This window comes from Castor canadensis, chromosome 5 (genome assembly GCF_047511655.1).
Source record: "Castor canadensis chromosome 5, mCasCan1.hap1v2, whole genome shotgun sequence".
Taxonomy (NCBI): domain Eukaryota; kingdom Metazoa; phylum Chordata; class Mammalia; order Rodentia; family Castoridae; genus Castor; species Castor canadensis.
In genome coordinates, this window is record NC_133390.1 from 139,124,863 (window position 1) to 139,134,895 (window position 10,033).

A 10,033-nucleotide genomic window follows, 5' to 3' on the forward strand; every position below is an offset into this window, starting at 1 on the left:
CTCCCCTAGAATCTGACCCTGAGTCAAGGACAGTTGTGTTTCATGTAACAACGGGGATACAGTCTGACAAATACATCCTTTTATGAGATTTGTCATTGTGCAAACATCATACATCATAGAGTGTAGTTTCATAAATCTAGATGGTGTAGCCTTCTACACACCTAAAGATAAAGATAGACTTTATGCTCTCTCTCTATCTATCTGTCTATCTACCTGTCTATCTCTCTATCTCTCTCTCTCTCTATCTAATGACCTATTTCTCCTAGGGCCATAATGAACAAAACTACACCAGATTAAGTCTGGCACAAGAGAAATGATGCCATCAGGGCTATGGATGTAGCTCAGTGGTAGAGTGCTTGCCTAGGATGTGCAAGGACCTGGGTTCAATTCCCAGCAACACGAGAAAACAAACAAACAAAAAACCCACAAAGGGATAGATAATATGGAATTCAGATTTCACATGACATTCTGTGCTTTACCCTATATTCCTAGTTACAGTTCAAGAACAGAGGCAGATAAACGAAGTGCTGGTAGTTCATGCCTGCAATCTCAGCTACTCAGGAGGCAGAAATCAGGAGGATCATGGTTTGAGGCCAGTCCAGACAAAATAGTTTAAGAGACTCTATCTCAAAAATACCCAACACGAAGAAGGGTTGGTGGAATGGTGCAAGTGGTAGAACACCTGCCTAGTAAGTGTGAGGCCCTGAGTTCAAACCCCAGTACCTCCACAAAAAAAAAAAAAAAAAGAACAGAGGCAGACATAGCAATTAAGGCACAATGATAACAACCCAGGCCAGTAGTAAGGAAGCCCTAAAACTAGTGTTTCATGGGGATTTTTTCCCTGACTAGCATGAGTGCAAATTCTCAAGAGGCCAGAATAATGAATATGAGAATTTGAAAAGCCATCACAGGCAATGAGAATAGGAGGAGGCTATGAGTCAAGGAAAGCCAGAAGCCTCTAAAATCTGGAAAAGGCAAGGATGTGGGTTTTCCCTTAGAGCATCCATAAAAAAACAGAGTCCAGCCCACTTGTACTCCCAGCACTTGGTAGCTGAGGAAGGATGATTGTGAGTTCAAAGCCAGCCTGGGCTTCATATAAATTCCAGGCAGTGTGGGCTACATAGTGAGACCTTGCTTCAAAAAGCCACAAGTCTGGAAAGTTGGCTTATCTCATCATACCCACAGCTAGGATGCTCTCTGTAATTAGAATTGTCCTGTTTTTACATGAATTAGAAGACAGCATCAGAGTGTCAGTGTTGGATTGTTTCCACCATCAAGTTCTTAAAATGTTTTGCTTCATAATATTAAAAAAAGTCAAGTTAGAGACCCTCTCCACATGAAAGGCTTACATATATTTATTTTTTTCTAATAAAGATCATCTATACAAAAGAAACAAAGCCACAAAAAAGAGAGAACGAAAAAGAAACATAGCCCCGATGACACCTTGATCTTAGCCCAGTGAGAACTGTGACCTCCAGAACTGTAAAAGAATAAGTTTGTATTGTTTTAACTACAGCATTTGTGGTGATTGGTCACATGATGGAAAACGAATACACAGCATATCTACATGATGTTTTGGACATCTTCTGAAGAGAACACTTGTCTTTTCTCAGTAATTTCTTCTGCTATTTAGAAAAGCTTATATTTTCATTCTGATAAATATATGTAACTTTACACTTTGGCTCAATTCTCAGTTCTTTTAGATGTTAGATTAGGAATTAGTTTCTTAATATGAACTGTGGTAAAATTAGTGTTTTTCCTCTACCTTTCAGAGGTAGTCAATAAAATTATCTTTCCTAGTTTTAACTTTACACTATAAAACATGCTATATTGGATTCAACTTATATGCCTTCCCAAATTCATCCTGTTGTCCATTCCAGGACCATTCCTAGAGCCACTGCCAATAATTACAGAGAATTCTGGCCTTACTTGTTCAGCAGCTGCCCCCCAGAAACTAGGTCAATAGTAACCCCAGGCTTTATCCTCAGCCTTGCTTTTCTTTAGAGCTAAGCAAGATCTCATTGCTCTGGCTCCTCCCACTGTTAATGGACTCTGATAAGCACAGTCTTGCAAGGCATAGGATCTGACTTCCCCACAAGAAGTCAGGGAGAGCTAGGAGTGCAGTTAATCCAAACAGAAGTTACCTGAAAGTTCCTTGCAAGGACTTTTGACAATAAGCTGTCTTGAAAGCATGAAATACTTTCAAAAACATACTCACAAACAAGTATGTACTCTTAAATAATTTCTCTAAGTTGGAAAAGAAAAATGGTATGAGTAAAGAGCTGTATAATTAAACCAGAGGCAAGGATGAGACTACATTAAGCCATCATTGCTCATAGCTGTGGGCTAGTGGGAAAGATACACAATCATATTTGGAGTTTTTAGTTCTTTAAAACTTTCTTCATTGTAATTAGCATCCTTTGCCTAGATCTTGTGAGCAGTGATAAGAATTGTTATACGGAGGATTTTAAAGGTATGATGGTTCAACTTACAAGTTTTTAACTTTATGCTGGTGCAAAAGCAGTATGCTTTCAGTAGAAACTGTCGTTTTATTGCCAGAGCTAAGAGGCTGGAGAGCTTTAAGAGACAGAGCACATTGAGATCTCATCTGGTGTTTCCAGGTTCTTTTAACTATCAGAGGAAGAATTCAGAGACCAGACAAAGTAAGGAATTAGGAGGAACTTGAATTACCGGGCAAAAGTGCACACTCAAAGAGTGAGTATGGGCTTTTCAAGAGACAGTCACATTGTGGAGATTTCGGATAGCTCATTTTATGGGCAAACTTTTGGAGGGGAGAATTATTCATGAATTAAGACATTGGGAGAGGAGGCAGGTAGAGAATTCCAGAAATGGGTGAGAATTTTCCCAGAATAGGGCTTATTCCCCTTTTCTGTCCTTAGGAGGGATTTTGTGGTGTGTCATGGTGTCAGATGTATGACAGCAAATTCTGTGAGGCTAATGGCAAGGAGGTGTCATTATAACAAAGCAAAGGACAGGTAGTGGTTGTCTCCATCTGCCTTGTTGGTCCTGGCCAGTTTTAGGTGGTCTTGTTTCTTTGCTGTATGAGCAGTCATGTGATGTCCTACTGTAATACAGCTCTGCAGTTGCATCAGCCTCTAGCCACCATGCAGTTTGCCTCTTTTTTCCCTATGCCTATCTAACCTCAGCTTGAATTTTGAATTTTAATCTTTTCCCAGGCCAGCAATATGCAATATGACACTCTCTTGGGATGCTGGACAGTGGCAGTGAGCCACAGCTCATAGTCAGATGTATGATCACACAAGGAACAATCGATATTCTATATTGTACTCTGTGGCTAAGATACAAATTCAGTACATTAGGTGTGTTCACCGTTTTGGTTTTAAACTTACAATCAGTCTATGGAGATAGAATTTTATCTTAAATCAAGGAGCATCTGCATTCCTAAATCCTTTCATATATAATTATTGGAGATCAGTCAGTATATTTTCTTTATCTCCTTTGTTTTTTTCCTTCCTTCCTGCCTTCCTTCCTTCCTTCCTTCCTGCCTGCCTTCTTTCCTTCCTTCCTTCCTTCCATTCTTTCCTTCCTTTCTTCCTTCCTTTCTCTCTCTCTCTCTCTCTCTCTCTCTCTCTCTCTCTCTCTTTCTTTCTCTCTCATCTTTCATCTGATGTTGGATTGAACCCAAGGGCTTTATGCATACTAGGAAAATACTGCACCACTGAACTACATCCCCCAATTCCAAAGAGTTTTGTAAATGTTTTGTTTTGCTTTGTTTTACTTGCTTTGTGTTAATAGAGAATAGGGAAGTGATGGAGTAGCTCTTGAAAAATCAGTGCCACCACTGAAAACAGACCATATTTTAAACAAAAACTTTGTTCAAAGACATTGGAAGGCTATAGAAGCAATCAAGATTAGAATGCTTAAGATTCTAAAGAGAAGAGAGCACAGAAAGGCAAGCTGTTATTCTGAAGCTGCCTTTTTTTCTCAGACATTTTTTGATTTGGAGCACAGGATAATAGGGAGATTCTGAGCCTTACATGGTTAGAGAGGCCTCTTTGGGATCCTAGAAGAACTTCAGTCTTTGGGATGCCAAGATTCAAGTGGAAGTGGAGGTAGAGAGAATTGAATCTGACACATGGCCAGTTTTTCTCAAGACAGCTGCCATGCTCTAATGCTGTTTGGAGTAAGAGTTTAAGAAGCCAAGCATCGAGTCTAAAAAGAAGAGGTTTTTTTGTTTTGTTATGTTTTGGGTTTTTTGCCAGTTTTCTGGTGCTGAGTAGACAAGATTAGAGTACAAGACCTGCCAGATTGATTAATGCACTAAACTCACAGTTGAATGTATTTGGAGTATATGCCTTTGTAACAAGGATAACCAAAGGAAAACTGAGCACTGCCAAAATAGTAACCCAACTTTGACTCAGCTTGTTTCCAGGAGAGATGAAGGGAATTATCCCTTACTCTATTTTTTAGTAAAGAAAAGAGCAAGTCCTCTTTAGAGAAATATACCCATCACAAGGAGCCTCTCATCTTTTGTACACAATGACTGCCAGTCAATCAAAACTTACTAGGTACTTCAACCTGAAAACAGAAGAATAAAGGAGCCAGTAGAACTACCCCAACAAATAATCTACATATCAGTGTTAGTACATAAAAGTTTGAGGAAAGTTGGATTGGGAGAGGAAGTACTGGCAACAGAGCTCAGGGCCTCATGTGTGCTAAGCTTGTTCTCTACCACTGAGTAAAATAAGTATGGTTGATATGTTCACTAATTAAGAGGGAAAGATGGAGACAACAAATGGTTGAGAATTTCAACAAAGAAGTGAAATCTATGACAAAATAATCAAATGGAAATCCTAGAACTGAAAAATGCAATAACTGAAACTAAAAGCCAATAGTTTTAGTAGCAAATTGAATTCAAAAGAGAAAATTAGTAAACTATAAAACATAAAACTATCTAACTTGAAACACAGAAATGAAAAGTAATGGAAAATGGTTTTTGGTGGGACTGGGATTTGAACTCAGAGTTTCATGCTCTAGTGCTTGAGCCACACCTCCAGTCCATTGCTCTCTGGTTATTTTGGAGATAGGGTCTTGTGAACCATTTACCCAAGTTGGCCTTGAACCACAATTTTCCAGATCTCAGTGTCTCAAATAGCTAGAATTACAGACATGAAGCACTGGCACCCAGATATTGGAAAATATTTTTTAAAGGCTCAAAAGAAATGTGAAAATGTTGAAAATTCTTCTAAGTGGAGTGTCAGAGAGAGAGAGAGAGAGAGAGAGAGAGAGAGAGAAGAGAAAGAGCAGAAACATTTGAAGAGATAATGACCCAAAACAGAAAACATCAACTCACAGATTCAAGAAGCCGCTCAAACAAAAGAAATATATAAAGAATTTATAAATCCATGGCATAGCACTTTCTAGTTTAACTATTTAAAACTAAAGAAAAAGACACACTCGTAAAATCAGCCAGAAGCACATGGAGATACTTTACCATTGAAGAAGCAGACTGACAGCTTACATCTTAGCAGAAGTAATAGAATATAGAAGATAGTGGAATGATATCTTTAGATAGCTAAAAGGAAAATAACTACAAAGTAGAATTCAATTTCCAGTAGACATATTTGTTTTTAAGTGTGGATAAAATATTTCCACACAATCAAAGCTGGAATTTGTTGCCAACATATGTGCAGGAAAAGAAAGGACTGAACTAAGTTATTTAAGCCTAGGGGAATAATACAAAAAAAGACCATTTTTAAAAAACCACAAGTATTTGGAAACTCAGCTTAACATACATAAATATGATCTAAGGAAAAGTTCACAAGAAAAATTAAAACTGAATATAGTGAAGATGTGACAGCACAATGTTGTAGAATGCAGCTAAAGAAATACTTAGAGGGAAATTTATAGTGTAAGTGAATATATTAGAAACAAAGAAAAGCTTCTGCCTCAAGAAATTATTTTAAAATAATATTTTTAAAAACCCAAAGAAAGTGGAAGACAGGCCATAATGAAGGAGAGGAGTGGTAGCAGCTGAATAGATGTTAGCAGGTTAGGGTCTAGATATCAGGAGAATCTGAAGAAACTCTACTAGATGTAGCCAATAGCCTTTGTCTTAGTCCATTTGTGCTGCTATAGCACATAGGGAACATAAATTTGTTGTTTACAATTCTAGAGGATGGGGAGCTTAAGGTCAGGTTGCCAGCATTGTTGTCTGTGAGGGCTGCTTTTTGCTGCCAAGTAGGCAACTTGATACTGTGTCCTCACATGGAAGAAGGTAGAATGGCAAGAAGGATGAACTATCTCTGTAGTGTCTTTTACAAGGTCATTAATCCACTCATGAGAGGGGATCCCTCATGACTTAATCACTACCCAAAAGACCCTACTTCTTAATACCACCAAAATTTCAACATCAAGTTTGGAAGGGACACCACATTCAAACCACAGCAACCTTGTTACACCCATCACCCTGTTGCAGAATTACCTTTTTAATACAGATTTGATCATCTACCCTCAGTTCAAAGCTTTTTGGATGGCTTTTCATTGCCCGGAGAATCAAGTCTGAATTTTTTTGCCTGTTGAAGGATCTTGAAATCCTTGTCTAGCCTAACTTCCTAGCTGTATTTCCTGACACACCCTTTATTATCTTTGTCAGAGGTGACTGGTGTTTTTTCCAAAACTTTGTGCTCATTATTACATAACGTGGAGTTGTCTTTTGAAGGTGACTTCTCATTCAGGGACTCCATTTCCCAGGCCTTCTTGCAATTGTGTGTATCTAGGTGACTAGTTCTTCATAATAGAATATAAGCAGGAGTCATATGTGTCATTTCTAGAATGGAGACTTTTAAATATTAGAAAAAAATCCTTTTTTTTTTTGCTCTTCTACTTGCTAAAAGCAAAGAATTCTGAAGTTCTAGTAACACAGAGCCATCAAGTACAAATATCCTGGGTCATGACATTGCATGAAGGAACGCTGTTTTGCTTGCCTCTGAGTTGGCTTCACTTTAAGTTTTGGTTTTCTTTCTGTGCATAGCCAAAAATAATCAGCAGCAGATTCAGGATTACAGTCTATTAGCTCATTAACTCCAACTGAAAGAGAGCTCCCAGTATCATTAGTTCTAACAAGTTATGGGCTTTGCTGTCATTTGGCTACCTTTGATCACATGCTAATCCCTAAGCCAGTCACTGTCTCTGAGGTTCTTTGGCTAGGCCTGGGTCATTAGTACACTTCTGAAACTGGAGTGTGGAATCAGCCCTAGCCAAAAACACTTGGCCAGGCATAGAGGAGAAATATTCCTCTCTGATGAGGAGGCAAAAAGGAAATACATCTATTCAGTACGGTCAGGACTTACAGGGAAATTTGTAGTCCTGAGGCTGCCTCAGGACTTCTATGCACAGAGGCTAAATATCTACATAATTACTCCAGAAAATGATTGTGGTTCCTTTCATCTCTGAATGAAGATGAGAGAATCATTATCCCATGACCATCTAGACTTTATCACTCCTTGTGCCATTTAGGAAGAACAATGTTGTCAGAGTCAGGTTGCTAAAGTTGTTGCTTTCCCCACCACCATTTCCTTTCCAAACATGTTTGTGGCCTGATGTTCCCACAAATGGCAGAAATTTCTGAGCTGGTGAATTGAGCTAGGACCCGAAAGATGACAAAGCAACAATGAGAAGACCATTAATAACAGAAGGCTTGAGATGAGAAGAAACTCGAGGTGTTGAAGAAACAGAAGAAGGCCAGTGTGACTGGATTGAGGTATGACTGGGAAGACAAGAATAAGATGGGCTTGAAGAGGTCTGATCATGCAAGACCTTGGTGAACTTAGATAAGGATCTGAATTATTTTCTACTCTTAGTGGAAAGTCATTGAAGGATTTTACGCATAGGAATTTAAAGTACTAATCTATTTTAACTTTCAGAAGTTCCCCTTTTCTTACTATGGAGAGAACGGATTGAAAGGTCAAGACTGGGAGTAAAGTGACCAATTGGGAGACCAGAGATGCTGGAGGCTGGGACAAGGATATTGGCAGAGCAGGTGAAGAGAGGTTGGAGCAGTTCGGTTAGAATGGACAGGATGTGGAGGGATGGTGGCAGAAAACAAAAATTAAGGTTGATTCTTTGGTTTTGTGTTGGAGTGGCTGAACAAGTGCCATTTCTTGAAATAGGGAAGTCTGAGTCCAAGACACGAGGAAGAGAAATTTAGGGGGAATGTCAACACTTTTTCAGACTTATTGGGATATTTATGAGACATTCAGATGGGGATACCAAATAAACAACTGGATCCAGAGGAATCCGGAACTCTAAGAAAAGTGTAGGTTGCATATATAACTTTGAAGATATTGGGATTTAACCCTGAAGAATGGGGGTAGATTTCCTTGGGAGAGAATGAAGACAGAGAAAAATAAAAGGGACCACGTCCAAGTTGTGAGGAAAGCTGAGCATAAAGGCCAGAATGGAGAGGGTTTCTTGGAAGAAAGAGTGAAAAAGTATAGGGAACATAACGTAAAATATTCATTGTGGTTCTCAAAAAATTATCATAATTACTGGCAGTCATGTAAAGCCCAAATGTCTGGACCCAGAGTTTCTTACTAAGTAGTACTTGGGGATGTGCATTTCTAACAAACTCCCAGCTGATGCTGATGAGAGCCACACATTGAGAAGCAGTGTCATAGTGAATACTTTCAATATATTTGTCTATGAATGGGGATTGGAGAGCTGGAAGGGAGTGGGCACACTGGAGGATTTTAAAAGATGAAAGATAATGGCATGTTTACTTGCTAAAGGAAGTGACCTGGTGGAGTGGAAGAGATGGATGATACAGACAGGAAAAGAAAGGGATAAGTGGAGGGTCCAAGTCACTGATAAGTCCCCAATACTTCAAAAAAGAGCTTGACCTGAAGCACCATGAAGGCTTTGGCTTCCAATAAGAAAATGTAAATTTTCTCCACAGAGATGAGCATGCAAAGGTTAGAGGATTAGAGGTGGGAAATTGAGGAAGCTTGCACCAGCAAGCTTCTATGTTCTCAACAAAGAATAGAGGGATAATCTAGGAGATTCTATATTCTTTATTCTCAAGGAAGAATGAAGGGAGGAGGGAGAAAATCATGGAAGAAATTTCAGGCAAGGGGCAAAGTTTATGAACTGGCTGTCTTGGGAAGCAGAAAGTTGTTTCCTAGACCAGCATGATAGAACTTTCTGTAATCATAAAGGCCTTTTAGGATTATAATGCCTAATACAGTAGCCACTAGTCACATGGGACCATTTATATTTAAATTAATTAAAATTAGATGAAAATAGAAATTTATTTCCTTAATCTCGCTAGTCACTTCTCAGCATCCTTAGAGAACATAGCTGGACGGGGGAGCTTGTGTTGAGCATGCATGATGTTTGGCACCAACCAGCCCTGGTACATACATTTCTTTCCAGCAATGTTCAGCAGCTTAGTGACAGGCCCAGAGAAGGCAAGTGATATGAATTTCTCAGGATGAGATTTTTCTAGACAGGTCAAAAAGAGAGAGAGAGGGCTACAGCATCCAAGGGTATTGGAGGAGGAAAAATTGTAATGCTGGGCTGGAAAATCTGTGTTGGAAAGAACAGTGAATGAGGGGTCTCAAATGTGTCCTATTTAAAAATGACCCTTCCAGAATAGTGCGTTTCTTACTTTTTCTATAAACTCCGTCTTAGGGATTAAATTGTTGATGAGGGGAAGTTTCTCTTCATATGAGTATTCCAGTTAATGAAAAAAGAATGATAAAATTAAAGTATCAACAGTCCCTAAGTCCTATAGGCAATGGTTATCAGCGGCTGCTAGAATCTCAAAAAAGAGGGAGAAGACATTTTGTTTCTCTTAGTGGTAGTATTCACACCCAAAAACATCAACCCTGAGTCTGATGAAGCTTCTAGATCTAACAAACAATCTTAGACAAAACAAAAGACAAAGGAACATGTTAGTACCAGGGATAGAAGATCAGGAAAATCCAGATTTCCAGACACTGGGAAATTCTACTACATAAACAACTTGATTTCTTTGAGAAAAAAATTGCAG